Source organism: Capricornis sumatraensis, chromosome 2 (genome assembly GCF_032405125.1).
Source record: "Capricornis sumatraensis isolate serow.1 chromosome 2, serow.2, whole genome shotgun sequence".
NCBI lineage: Eukaryota > Metazoa > Chordata > Mammalia > Artiodactyla > Bovidae > Capricornis > Capricornis sumatraensis.
This window is the reverse complement of record NC_091070.1, coordinates 118,277,702-118,291,160: the sequence shown is the minus strand read 5'-3', so window position 1 is coordinate 118,291,160 and position 13,459 is coordinate 118,277,702. Positions and strand designations below refer to the sequence as shown.

Sequence of the window (13,459 nt, the reverse complement as noted above, 5' to 3'; positions counted from 1 at the left end):
GGGCCTACCTTGGTGACTCAGATGGTAAAGAATCTGCCTGCAGTTGGAGAGAGCTGGGTTTGTTCTTTGGGTCAGGAAGATCGCCTAGAGAAGGGAATGACAACCCACTCCAGTTTTCTTGTCTGGAGAATTCCATGGACAGAGGAGCCTGGTAAACTACAGTCCATGGGGTCTCAAAGAGTTGGACACAACTGAGCAACTAACACTTTCCTTCTTGAGTAGCAAGCAGTATGTTCTTTCTCTGGCAGTCTGTGTTTATCCTCTACCCTTTTCATAAGATGTAATATCAGAGAATCTTTATGAGAGTCTGACAATCTACATAAAATAATTCACTCAAGGATAATACTTTATTCTCTTTTGTCATCGTGGTCAACTATAGTATTGGGTTGGCCAAAACATTCACTTGGATTTTCCTGTGAGATGTTATGGAAAAACCAGTGCGAACATTTTGCCCAGCCCAGTAGTTTTTGAAGGATTCAGTATGGTAGGATGGAATGAGAATACATGATGGTCATTGTAGGGTATTTTAAAAAACCATGAAAAAAGCATGCAACAACGAAAAACCTTTATTTATGACTTTCCTAAGTAGAATTAGAACTTTCCTAAGTAGAAATTCACCAAATAACCTGAATGAGTAGAAAATTTTCACTTATCTTACCAAAGTGAGATACCTACCTAACTTGCTAAATGTACTTTATATATCAGAGGGAAATTTAAAGCTATATCTTAATAAAGGAGGCACTTATTAAAGTGCATATATTGAAGAAAACTGCATTTAATCACATGATCAATACCTGATTAGCCTTTCTTAATAAATGGTGGCCTCTCTAACAGCTGTTCAATACAAAAAAAAAGAGATCAGACCAGCAGTAAGTGTACCTGAGCTTTAGATATTAAATTATAATTGTGTCAAAAAAGAATAAAAACCTAGGAGTAGATTTAGTAAAGAAAAGAGAGTTCTTTACAATGCAAACTGTAAAATATTGATAAAAGAAACTGAGAAAGGCAAAAGAAGTAAATCAATATTCTGTGCTCATGGACTGAAAGAATTATTATTGCTAAAATGACCATATTACCCAAAGCAATCCACAGATTCAATGAAATCCCTATCAGAATGTCAGTGGCATTATTCACAGAAGTGAAACAATCCTGTTATGTGCGCAGAAACATAAAAGGCCCAAATAGCAAAAATAACCTTGAAAAAAACAAACAAAGCTGAATGCTTCATGCTCTTTGATTTAAAATTACATTGCAAAGCTACAGTAGTCAAAACTATATGGTTGATATAAAAATAGACATAAATCAGTGGAACAGAATAGAAAATCCAGTAATAAAACCACATGTCAATGATCAATTAATTTAGAATACAATGTGAGTAGAATAGTCACTTCAATAAATATATTGGAGAAAATGGACAGTCACATGCAAAAATGAAACTGGATCTCTATCTTACATCATACACAAAAATTAACTCAAAATGGACCCAAAAATATCCCAATTGCCATTTTTGATGATCTTTTCCTTGGAAACACTTTGGTGATCTAGTCTGTTTTATTCATAGTTGTGTGAAGAAACCACTGCCTACTTTGGGTGCTTCACACAAATATACGTATAATATAGATAATTGGTACCTACAAAAGCATCATATCACTTTGCCAACAAAGGTCTGTCTAGTCAAAGCTATGATTTTTCCAGTAGTCATGTACAGATGTGAAAGCTGGACGATAAAGAAAGCTATGTGCCAAAGAACTGATGCTTTCAAACTGTGATGGAGAAGACTCTTGAGAGTCTCTTGGACTGAAAGGAGCTCAAACACGTCTATCCAAAAGGAAATCAACCCTGAATATTCATTGCAAAGACTGATGCTGAAGTTCCAATACTTTGGCCACTGATAAGAAGAGCCGACTCATTGGGAAAGACCCTGATGCTGGGAAGGATTGAGGGTAGGAGCAGAAGGGGGCGACAGAGGATGAGATGGCTAAATGACATCATCACCTCAATAATGATGAGCAATCATGAGATTGAGCAAACTCTGGAATATAGAGAAGGACGGGGAAGCCAGGCACGGTGTAGTCCATGGGTTAACAAGGAGTCAGACACTACTGAGCAACTGAGCTACAACAGTAATCATGGATGGGTGAAAGCCGCTGGATTCCTGAGTGTTATTTTATTTGTCATGGTCTAAACAACCAGAAATGTTCTCTTATGAGACAGATGATAAATTGATTAGAAATTCCCACCGATTATTGAGACTTTCTTAACTTTTATTACAGTTAAGAGAGAATAGCCTACAACCCTGTAATGTGTGATTATAGGGATAAACAGAAGGGTAAGAAAGAATTCCACTGAAATAAAAAGGAGGGGAAAAAAGTAGAAAACCTCAACATAGACTGCACCACTCCAGGCTTCCCTGTCCTTCACTATCTCCTGGAGTTTGCTCAGATTCAAGTCCATTGAGTCAGTGATACCATCCAACCATCTCATTCTCTGCTGTCTCCTTTCCTTTTAGTGGAGGAGGATCATTTTATTAAAAATCTACCAGAATCAAGAGGGTAAGGGAGGCACAGTTCACAAATGGGAAACAGGTATTTAAGCACAAGGAAGGAATGGGGAAAGGAAATCGGCAGACAAAATCTAAATGTGTCAGTTGGAATCATTTCAGTGTTAAGGAGGACTTTGCAAAGAATGAAATGCTCAGATGTCTGAGGTTTGAAGAGAAACTAGTTGTTAATCTTTGAAATATAAGGGGCAAGACAGATGGATAAAGTAGTTCAGGCAGAGGGAACTGATAAGTTGAGGAACAAGTTAAAGGACAGCATTTTGTGAAAATCATGGGTGTGCCTTACGAAGGGAGGAGGGGCCAAGATTAAAATGCACTTCAAGTGAGAGATGATGGGGCGTTAGATTACCAATCTGGAGAAACATCGATGGATTTAAGAGAGATTTATCGGAAGATGATTTCTTCTCTAGGCAACCTAAACAGTAACCACAATCACTCCATCCTCCCCTCACCATGATCCATGCATTTTGACTTGCTTTTACATTTATGCATACTGCATAATTTATCGGAGAAGGCAATGGCACCCCACTCCAGTACTCTTGCCTGGAAAATCCCATGGACAGAGGAGCCTGGTAGGCTGCAGTCCATGGGGTCCCTAAGGGTCGGACACGACTGAGCGACTTCACTTTCACTTTTCACTTTCATGCATTGGAGAAGGAAATGGCAACCCACTCCAGTGTTCTTGCCTGGAGAATCCCAGGGACGGGGGAGCCTGGTGGGCTGCCATCTATGGGGTCGCAGAGTCGAAAACAACTGAAGCGACGCAGCAGCAGCAGCAGCATAATTTATGGGGTTACCATAACTCTTATATCTAGTTAGTAATTCTCATCAATTTTTCTCCTTTTACCCATGCTTCATTTTCCTTCATAGTCCTTACAAGGAATTCAGTCATTTTATAATACATGTTCGTTTGCTTATCTGTTTGTCAGTATTCCCCGCAATTGTTTTGAAAGCAAGATTTGACTCCTTTGTTCACTGCTAGATCCCAGCTTGAACAGCACTGCTGCACCTTGCTTAAGAAACAGTGTCTCAAACGATGCAATCACAGGCTGCATCTCAAGAGACAGGTAAGAAGAGACCCTGGGGGATGATAACTCACCACCACCAGAGGCTGCTAAGATGCAGCTGCACCACCGCCAAGGCTTCACCGTGTCCTTCCTGGAAGAGCTCTGCACCGTCATCAGCGCTGGTGGAGGCTGACTCTGACTCTCTGACCACTTGCGCTGTGCCTTTACCTCCTGTCAAGGTGGCATCATTTTGGTTCACTGGAAACTCTGGTGACAAAAGTACACGAAAGTCATTCACCGAAATTGCTTTCAGTCCCTAGTATTCCATAGTTAGCACATGAGTATGAAGGAAGCCAGAGGTGACTTGTGAGTGGGTCCTCTCTGCTCAGAGCACCAGTTCTTCCCTGGACAGGAGGCAGGTGCAGGGAGATCCCAGCAGCCCTTCCCTGCAGCCCAGAGACTGCAATAAAGCTACCTTGCTAATTGAAGAAAAAGTTTCCGTTTCCTTAGAGATTCATACAAAAAGTCCATTTTTTCTGCTTAGAGCTGTTAACCATAGAAATGCATCATGTTATTGCAGACAAACCTATGGTAACAAATCTATGTGAGTGTATGAGTGTGTGTGTTAATCACTCGGTCGTGTCTGACTCTTTATGACCCCAGGGATTGTATCCTGCCAGGCTCCTCTGTCCATGGAATTCTCCAGGCAAGAATACTGGAGTGGGTTGCCATTCGCTTCTCCAGGGGAATTTCTGGACCCAGGGATAGAATCTGGGTCTCCTGAATCATAAGTGGATTCTTTACAATCTGAGTCACCAGGGAAGCCCAACAAAAGTGTACCTTTATTCAAACCTCAAGCCTTTGAAAGGACAACACAAACAATAATCAAACAAGTAAATTACATTTTGAAAATTAATTTGTGGAACAGGATCTCTTAAGTATCAATAAACTCATGGAAAATATAACTCCTCTTTGCCTTTTGGAAAAAGTTACTATTTAGTAGAAACTTAATTTCATTTAGGTATAAGTGACATAACAATTCACATTACTAAATATTTGATAAATGAAACTATATAGAAGTGAAATATTGAAAAGTTGACAAGCTATAAAGGAATATTACATATAAAAACTTTAGTGGTATTTAAGATTTGGTAAATCATTTTGATAGTAATTTCAAATATATGTTCATATTTTAACTTTCAAACTTGAGAAAGAAGGGTATTTTACTTGTTTAATATCTAACAGTTTGCTATTTCTCATTACTTGTCAATATTCATGATTTGAACAGAAGATAAGATTTGTGATCATTAGGAGTCAGGAGAAAGCAAGAGCAAACTATGTGAGCTGAGTGCTCTCTGCTTTCCTCCATCATATTTCTTCAGGACAGAAGTTAAGGCTGAGTCATGAGGACATGAGAGTCAATATTAAAAATGTCTAGATTGTGGGGGTCACAGGGCAGAGTGAGAATAACCAACCATGAGACAGAGACGAAAAAGAACAGCAGGAGGCATTTCTGCAGTGATGAGAGCAAGTGCCAGGCCATGCAGGCCACTCCTTCCTGATGCCCAGTGAGAAGTGGAAAAGTGCCCACAAGATGCCACACACCAGAGATGAAGATGTACATCAACAGAGATATGACTACCAACTCTTTCAAAGTACAAGCAAAAGGGCCTTAGATCACTGTGTGCACAAGCCAACAAAATCCTTCAAAGGAAGTTTCTGCCTGAATCAGCACAATCCAGTGTGGGATATTGCTTCTTTACATTCATGTGCATGTATCCTGCCCAAAACAACTTATTGTGACCTTACAGTGATGAGGTAGGCATTGTAGTCAGCACCAAAACCAGCAGGAATTTAGATTTCATTGCAATTTTAATGAATAATTGAGAGTAAAAATTTGAAGCCTTTAACAAACACAATCCAAGAGTTATCACAATTTTTCAACTAGAAAATTTTTTGTATTTGTATTTCTTCTTTGAAAATATATTGTTCATATGAGTTTGGGCAATGGCTCAGAGGATGAAGAATCTGCCCACAATGCGGGAGACCTGGGTTCGATCCCTGGGTTGGGAAGATCCCCTGGAGAAAGTAATGGCAACCCACTCCAGGATCCTTGCCTGGACAATCCCATGGACAGAGGAGCCTGGCAGGCTACAGTCTATGGGGTCACAAAGAGTCCGACATGACTGTAACATTTTTTTCACTTTCATATCCACTTGGCTAATAAGGTGACAGTGCAGTTAGTTCCAATGAAGTTTGCAAATAATTTTGTAAACTGAACTAGTAAAATAACATCAACCATGAAAGTTAAGAGGGGCTTCCCAGTTGGCTCAGTGGTAAAGAATCTGCCTGTAGCACATGGAGACGAGAATTCAAACCTTGGGTTGGAAAGATCACCTGGAGGATGAAAATGGTAACCCACTCCAGATTCTTGCCTGGGGAATCCCATGGACAGAGGAGCCTGGTGGGCTGCAGTCCACAGGGTGGCAGAGAGTCGGATGGGACTGAGCACACACACATGCAAGTTAGCGCTAGCATTTTTCCTACCAAGAAGAAAAACAGTCAAAAACTGAAAACAAATTTTAAGTTTACTGTATTGGAATTAAATCTTTTCCTGGGGAAAACTCACTTTCCACCATAGATACAGAATTATATTTTCTACTTTTGGACGAAGAAATGCTACTGTTTCTGCCTTTGCAGAGAAGTCTGCCCTTTCATGCATTCCCACAATTTTTGTGTCTCTTTTTTCCATAATTCTGCATTCCAGCCTGTATCCTATCAAACAATCCATTAACACAGGAACAAATGTGCTTTGTAATCAAAATCATTTTTATTAAATTTTCGTTTCCAGTTCTTTATGTATCCCATTCAGTGGCCCTCAATAATTCATGATTATAGAAAGTACCAACTTTATTTATAGGAATTGTAAAGAATCTTCAAAACATGAGGAAAAAGAACTTAACAAACACATTTCTAATTACTGAAAATTATGTATAAGGATCGGGGGGAAAAAGATGTGTTCTAAGAATTTCTCTGCCTTTAAAAACCAATATATAGAACTTTCCAGAACGCTCGGTGAAAGGCGGAGGAGCGGCGGCTGCCCGAGCTGCGCACAGCGATGCGCTCTTTCCCGCTCCCCACACCGGCATCGCCCGCTCACCGGCTGTAGAAAATGGTGAAAGAAACCACTTACTATGATGTTTTGGGGGTCAAACCCAATGCCACCCAAGATACAGGAAACTGGCCTTGAAGTACCACCCTGAGAAGAATCCAAATGAAGGCGAGAAGTTTAAACAGATTTCTCAAGCTTACGAAGTGCTCTCTGATGCAAAGAAAAGGGAATTATATGACAAAGGAGGAGAACAGGCAATTGAAGAAGGTGGAGCAGGCGGTGGTTTTGGCTCCCCCATGGACATCTTTGATATGTTTTTCGGAGGAGGAGGCAGGATGCAGAGAGAGAGGAGAGGTAAAAACGTTGTGCATCAACTTACAGTAACTTTAGAAGATTTATATGATGGTGCAACAAGAAAACTAGCTCTGCAAAAGAATGTGATTTATGACAAATGTGAAGGCCGAGGTGGTAAGAAAGGAGCAGTAGAATGCTGTCCCAATTGCCGAGGTACTGGAATGCAAATAATAATTCATCATATAGGACCTGGAATGGTTCAGCAAATTCAGTCTGTGTGCATGGAGTGCCAGGGCCATGAGGAGTGGATCAGTCCTAAAGATAGATGTTAAAGCTGCAACGGAAGGAAGATAGTTCGAGGAAAGAAAATTCTAGAAGTTCATATTGACAAAGGCATGAAAGATGGCCAGAAGATAACATTCCATGGTGAAGGAGACCAAGAACCAGGACTGGAGCCAGGAGATATTATCATTGTTTTAGATCAGAAGGACCATGCTGCTTTTACTCAACGAGAAGACCTTTTCATGTGTATGGACATACAGCTGTTTGAGGCATTGTGTGGCTTCCAGAAGCCAATATCTACTCTTGACAACCGAACCATAGTCATCACTTCTCATCCAGGTCAGATTGTCAAGCATGGAGATATCAAGTGTGTGCTAAATGAAGGCATGCCAATTTACCGTAGGCCATATGAAAAGGGTCGCCTAATCATTGAATTTAAGGTAAACTTTCCTGAGAATGGCTTTCTCTCTCCTGATAAACTCTCTTTGCTGGAAAAACTTCTGCCTGAGAGGAAGGAAGTAGAAGAGACTGATGAAATGGACCAGGTAGAATTAGTGGACTTTGATCCAAATCAGGAAAGACGGCGCCATTACAATGGAGAAGCATATGAGGATGATGAACATCATCCTCGGGGTGGTGTTCAGTGTCAGACCTCTTAGTAGGGCCTGTGAATAACACTCACTGCTGGTGTTTTATTTGCAGTAGTGATTGAGTGAAGGACTATAATCATAATATGCTCACTACTTGCTTTTGTTTTAATATTCAACTATAGTAGTGTTTAAAAGTTAAATGAAGAATAAACTCAAATATAAAAGCTCAAAAAAAAAAAAAACCAATATATAGTAAAGCAAACAGAAAGGAGTTTTCATTGTATGTACAGCATGAGTCAAAGTGTACAAAGATGCATTATTATGAGCTATCTTAAGTAATATATCTTAAGTATGGGATTTCCTCAAAAAAGTGAAAATTAGAAATACCATAGGATCCAGCTATTCCAATTCTAGGTATTTTTCCTAAGAAAATAAGAACAGTAATTTAAAAAGACATAGATACCTCTATGTTCCCTGCAACATTATTTAAAACGCCAAGCCAAGATATACAAGAGCCCTAAATGTCCACCAGCAGATAAGTGGATAAATAAGATGCAGTACATACATTCGACGGAAGGCTGCTGCTGCTACTGCTGCTAAGTCGCTTCAGTCGTGTCTGACTCTGTGCGACCCCATGGACGGCGGCCCACCAGGCTCCCCCGTCCCTGAGATTCTCCAGGCAAGAACACTGGAGTGGGCTGCCATTTCCTTCTCCAGTGCAGGAAACTGAAAAGTGAAAGGGAAGTCGCTCAGTCGTGTCCAACTCTTCACGACCCCATGGACTGCAGCCTACCAGGCTCCTCCATCCATGGGATTTTCCAGGCAAGAGTACTGGAGTGGGGTGCCATCGCCTTCTCTACAATGGAATGCTACTCAGCCATAAAAAGGGAATGAAATCTTGCCATTTGTGACATGAAAGAACATAGAGTGTATTCACTAAGTGAAATAAGAGTGAGAAGGACAAATACAGTACAATTTCACTTGTATGTGGAATCATTAGAACAAAATTCAGAACATACATAAGAAAACAGAAAAAGAGTCATAGATACAGAGAACAAATGTGACTGCCCGAGAGGAGAGATGACAAAAGAAATTGGAAAGGGAGACTGAGACTTACAAGCTCTCAGTTACAAATAAATGAGTAAGCAGTTGAAATATACAGCATGGAGACTATAGTCAATAATATAAGTTTGCTTGCAGATGTAACTAGAATTATGGTGGGGGTCATTTGTAATCTACAGAAATATTAAATCATTATTATGGGCACCTGGAACTATCACTGTTGTAAGTGAATTACACTTCAATTTTTAAAAAGTACAAACAACTAGGAAATAAGCAAGCCCTACACAAATCTCTAGCAAATTCTCCATGGGTGCAATGATTCTCTTTTCATGAATAATAACATGTTTAATAATAAAGATTGAAATTTCAAAGAAAAGATTCAAAATAGAAAAGTACATCATAGATCAGGATTAAACAACTCAGAAATGAATGTACACTGCTCCAAAGATTAATAAAACATTGCAAATATCATTGTAGATAAATTTTAAATTAAGAGAAATATAATCAAAATGTATTATAAGAATGTAGAGGTTATGAAGGAAATTCTTAAACCATATTGAATAAATATTTTGGAAAGTAAATATAGCAAAAAAATTGCAACCTATTTGATGAATGTGTCAAAAGTGGAAGATAGATCTGATATATGAATGATTGGAATAAATGAGAAAAAAATCAAAGCCTAGATGGAAAGCAAATACTAAACATTATCATACAAATTATTCTGAAAGTAAAAAAAAGTTTGAAACTGTTTATTAAACAGAACTATGAGAATTAACCTGCAATGACTAATAGCAAATGATGTTCTGGAAATATTATTGGGCTTTAAAGAAAAACAAAAGGCCTCTGAATATCTAGAATAAAAGAACAAGTGATATATAAGGAAACAAAAATTAGAATTTTATCAACCTTTATGGAGAGAAATACCCTGTGTCAGAAGTAAACAGGTCAACACAATTTAGGTACTCAAGGAGAGACATGATGATGCATGAATTCTTTTCCAGACAAACTGATTCGGTATCAAAAGTCCATACATCCAAGTCATCATGAAAGACCTAAGGTAATAACGTTACCTTGACTAATGGTGAAAACAGACTTCAGAAAACAGAATCCTTTGAAAGACAGACACAAGGACAGATGGTAGATACTAAATTTACAGTTCCTTACTCAAATGAGATGAAGGAGCGTTACATGAGAGAGGGAGTAGACACTAGGGTGACTGCCTTATAATTATCCACTGAGTTCTACCTCTTTTCAGAGTGCTTTCTTATGTGTGCTTGATTTTATGGAAAATTATTTTAAAGGCAACTAGATGGATAAATACATTTTAATATAAAAAACTTTAACTATGGAACAAACATACATAACTGAACATAAAGAATATAAATACACATAATAGAAAAAAAAACTGTAGGTAATACTAAAACTAAATCTATGTGACCAAACGACTGACCTTGTACTAGATATGGGCCTCAGGAGATGAGCAGTGAGCCCTCTCTCAGTGTTTGTCCAGATAAGGCTCCTGATGGCATGTGGGCTCCATCCTCTCAAAAGGCCCAGCCTGGAGTCCAGGACTGAGACCAGAGCCTACAACACAACACAGGTGGTGGAGTCCTTAGGGAGGTGCAGAGTCAGACAAAGGGGGGTTTTCTGGAGAAGGTGTTCAGGACCCCAGCACAGCCTCAGGGTCTGGACAGGACCTTGGGCCCTGATGTCCCCGGGGGTCAGTCCACAAGGCACTGGGTCTGTTTGCTGCTCTTTGCTGGGGGAGTTGTCTGTTAGTAGGGAGTGTCTAGGAAGGTCCCACCGGAGTAATTCCACCTGGGTATCTGGCCAGCAGCCTTCAACTGACAGGTCCCCTGGACAGTGAGACTCAGGCAGAGGAATGGGGGGCTCTGGGATCGTGGACTAAAGGGCCAAGTCCCCTGTCCCCTGGGACCCTGGGAGGAGCAGGAAGTCAGAGGCCACGGGAGTGGGGGAAAATGCCCGCCCATCCTACACTCAGTACAACTGCTCCTGAGACCTGCGTATCAGAAATGGACAGACACCAATAGTCTCTAATTCCCCTAATAATCCTTTCTAACCCCCAGCCAAACTCTCCTGATGTTTATGATTTTAAAATATTAATTGCTATTTTAATAAAAATAAATATTGTATATGTTTAGTGTATGGTAACATTAATGTCTACAGAAGACACTGCCTTTTAAACTGTAATAAAACAAGTTATATGTTATTAATGACAGAACTGGAATAAAAAATAGAAGAATTGTGGGTTTGGGGAGTGAGCGTATGCTGGTCAGGTGGACCTTGAAGTTACCCACAGGAGGGCAAGGCACAGACTGAGGAGACGATGGAGATGGAAGTCCAAGGCTTCAGCCCTTCCACTGTTCCCCTCATGCACCAGGTCAGTGCCATCATGAGGAGCATCATGTTGTCATGGCTACAGCTGGAGCAGCCCAATGGCATCATCCTTGACTATGAGATCCGGTACTATGAGAAGGAACACAAGTTCAACTCCTCCATGGCCAGGAGCCAGACCAACACTATACGGATCAGTGACCTGGGGCCTGGCATGGTATTCAGCGGCAGCTGGGGTGGTGTTCGTGATGGCCATCTCCATTGCTTTCAGCAGGAAACGTGCCTATAGCAAAGGAGCTGTATACAGCAGAGAGGTCATCAGAGCAGGAGAGTCTGGAGAGGTGCACAAGGGGCACTGGAAACTTCCGGGCAAGAGGGACATCTATGTGGCCATCAAGATGCTGAAGGCTGGATACTCACAGAAGCAGTGACAGGGCTTTCTGAGCAAGGCGAGCGTCATGGGGCAGTTTGACCGACATCATTCATCTGGAGGGCGTGATCACCAAGAGCCAGCCGGTCATGATCATCATGGAGTTCACAGAGATTGGTGCTTTGGATTCTTCCCTCAGGCAAATTACAGACATGGTGATCTAGCTGGTAGGGATGCATCGCCGTGGGTATGAAGTACCTGGTGGAGATGAACTCCATGCATCCGGACCTGGCTGCAAGGAACATTCTGATCAACAGTCACTTGGTATGCAGGTGTCCGACTCTGGCCTTTCCCACTGCCTCCAGGATGACACCTCAGATCCCACCCACACCAGCTCCCTGGGAGGCAACATCCCCGTGAGGTGGATGGCTCTGGAGGCCATCGCCTACTGGAAGTTCACGTCTGACAGTCCTCTGGCGCTATGGGATTGTCATGTGGGAAGTCACGTCGTTTGGAAAGAGACCCTACCGGGACATGTCCAACCAAGATGTCATCAATGCCATTGAACAGGACTACGGGCTGCCCCCTCCCATGGGCTGCCCCCTCCCATGGACTGCCCAGCTGCTCTACGCCAGCTCATGCTGGACTAGTGGCAAAAGGACTGTAACAGCCAGCCCTGCTTTGCAGAGATTGTCAGTATCCTGGACAAGATGATCCAGAACCTGGCAAGTCTCAAGACTGTGGCTACCATCACCACCATGCCTTCCTAGCCCCTGCTCCACTGCTCCATCCCAGACCTCACGGCCTTCACCACCGTGGATGACTGGCTCAGTGCCATCAAGATGCTCCAGTACAGGGACAGCTTCCTCACTGCCGGCTTCACATCCCTCCAGCTGGTCACCCTGATGACATCAGAAGACCTCCTGAGAATAGGGGTCACCTTGGCAGGTCATCAGAAGATGGTTCTGAACAGCATTCTATCTGTGAGGGTCCAGATGAGTCAATCACCAATGGCAATGACATGACAACTCTTGTTTTCTGTGGGGAGGAGAGGAAGGAAAAGGATCAGGCTTAAGGGGGAACCAGAGGTTGACCACTGTGGAATGTTCTGGAGAGACTGTCTTCTCACCTAAGAAATGCATTCTCATAACAGATAAGCTAGACCTATTCCTAATAGGCAACCTTCATTTCTCAGTGATTGATGCACAGTTAAGATGCTGTGGGAACCAAACGTGTAATGATAAAAATACACAAGGGTGATGTTCAGTGGAAGTGAAGACAAAACTGTATGCATCGAAGACCCCAGGAGGGAACTCAGCTCACACCCTGGGTAGGCTGGAGTCATCCTTCAGCAAGAAGAAAGGGAAGGAGGTGGGGGGAGAGAAACAGAAGCAGTTTCTCATTTTCTTCCTCACCAATGACATGCTTTTCTTTTCTCCTTTCGCCCTCCTCCCCACGAGCCCTCTCCCTTCCGACACATCTATCTCCCTTTGCTCATGACTTGTAGAGGGAAGTTTCTTCAAATAAACCCCAGCTCCTGAGACTCAAGATGTTCTGTCAGTTGCCAAAGGACCTTGCTGACCACTGCATGGGGGATCCAATCAATTCAATTAATGTCTTCATATTGAAGAAGAGATGTACCTTCAGTAGAAAACCTTGTTTTTCTTTTGTTTGCATTTTCTCCAAAAAGGAAGAAGAAACCAAAAACTGGGGTGGGAAGGGGGGAAGCAATGCAAGAGCACACCTGTGTATGTCTGTGTTATCAAATAACCACTTGTTCGTAACAGACACAAACAAGAAAGACCTGGGAAGTCTTTGCCCCTGGAA

The 13,459-nt window shown here is 41.6% G+C and overlaps 2 pseudogenes; both read left to right on the top strand.

Moving 5' to 3' along the window:
• Positions 1-6,739: 6,739 nt before the first annotated feature.
• LOC138073617 (dnaJ homolog subfamily A member 1-like) lies at positions 6,740-8,047 on the top strand (annotated as a pseudogene).
• Positions 8,048-11,254: 3,207 nt separating this feature from the next.
• LOC138097983 (ephrin type-B receptor 1 pseudogene) lies at positions 11,255-12,657 on the top strand (annotated as a pseudogene).
• The last annotated feature ends 802 nt before the right edge of the window (positions 12,658-13,459 follow it).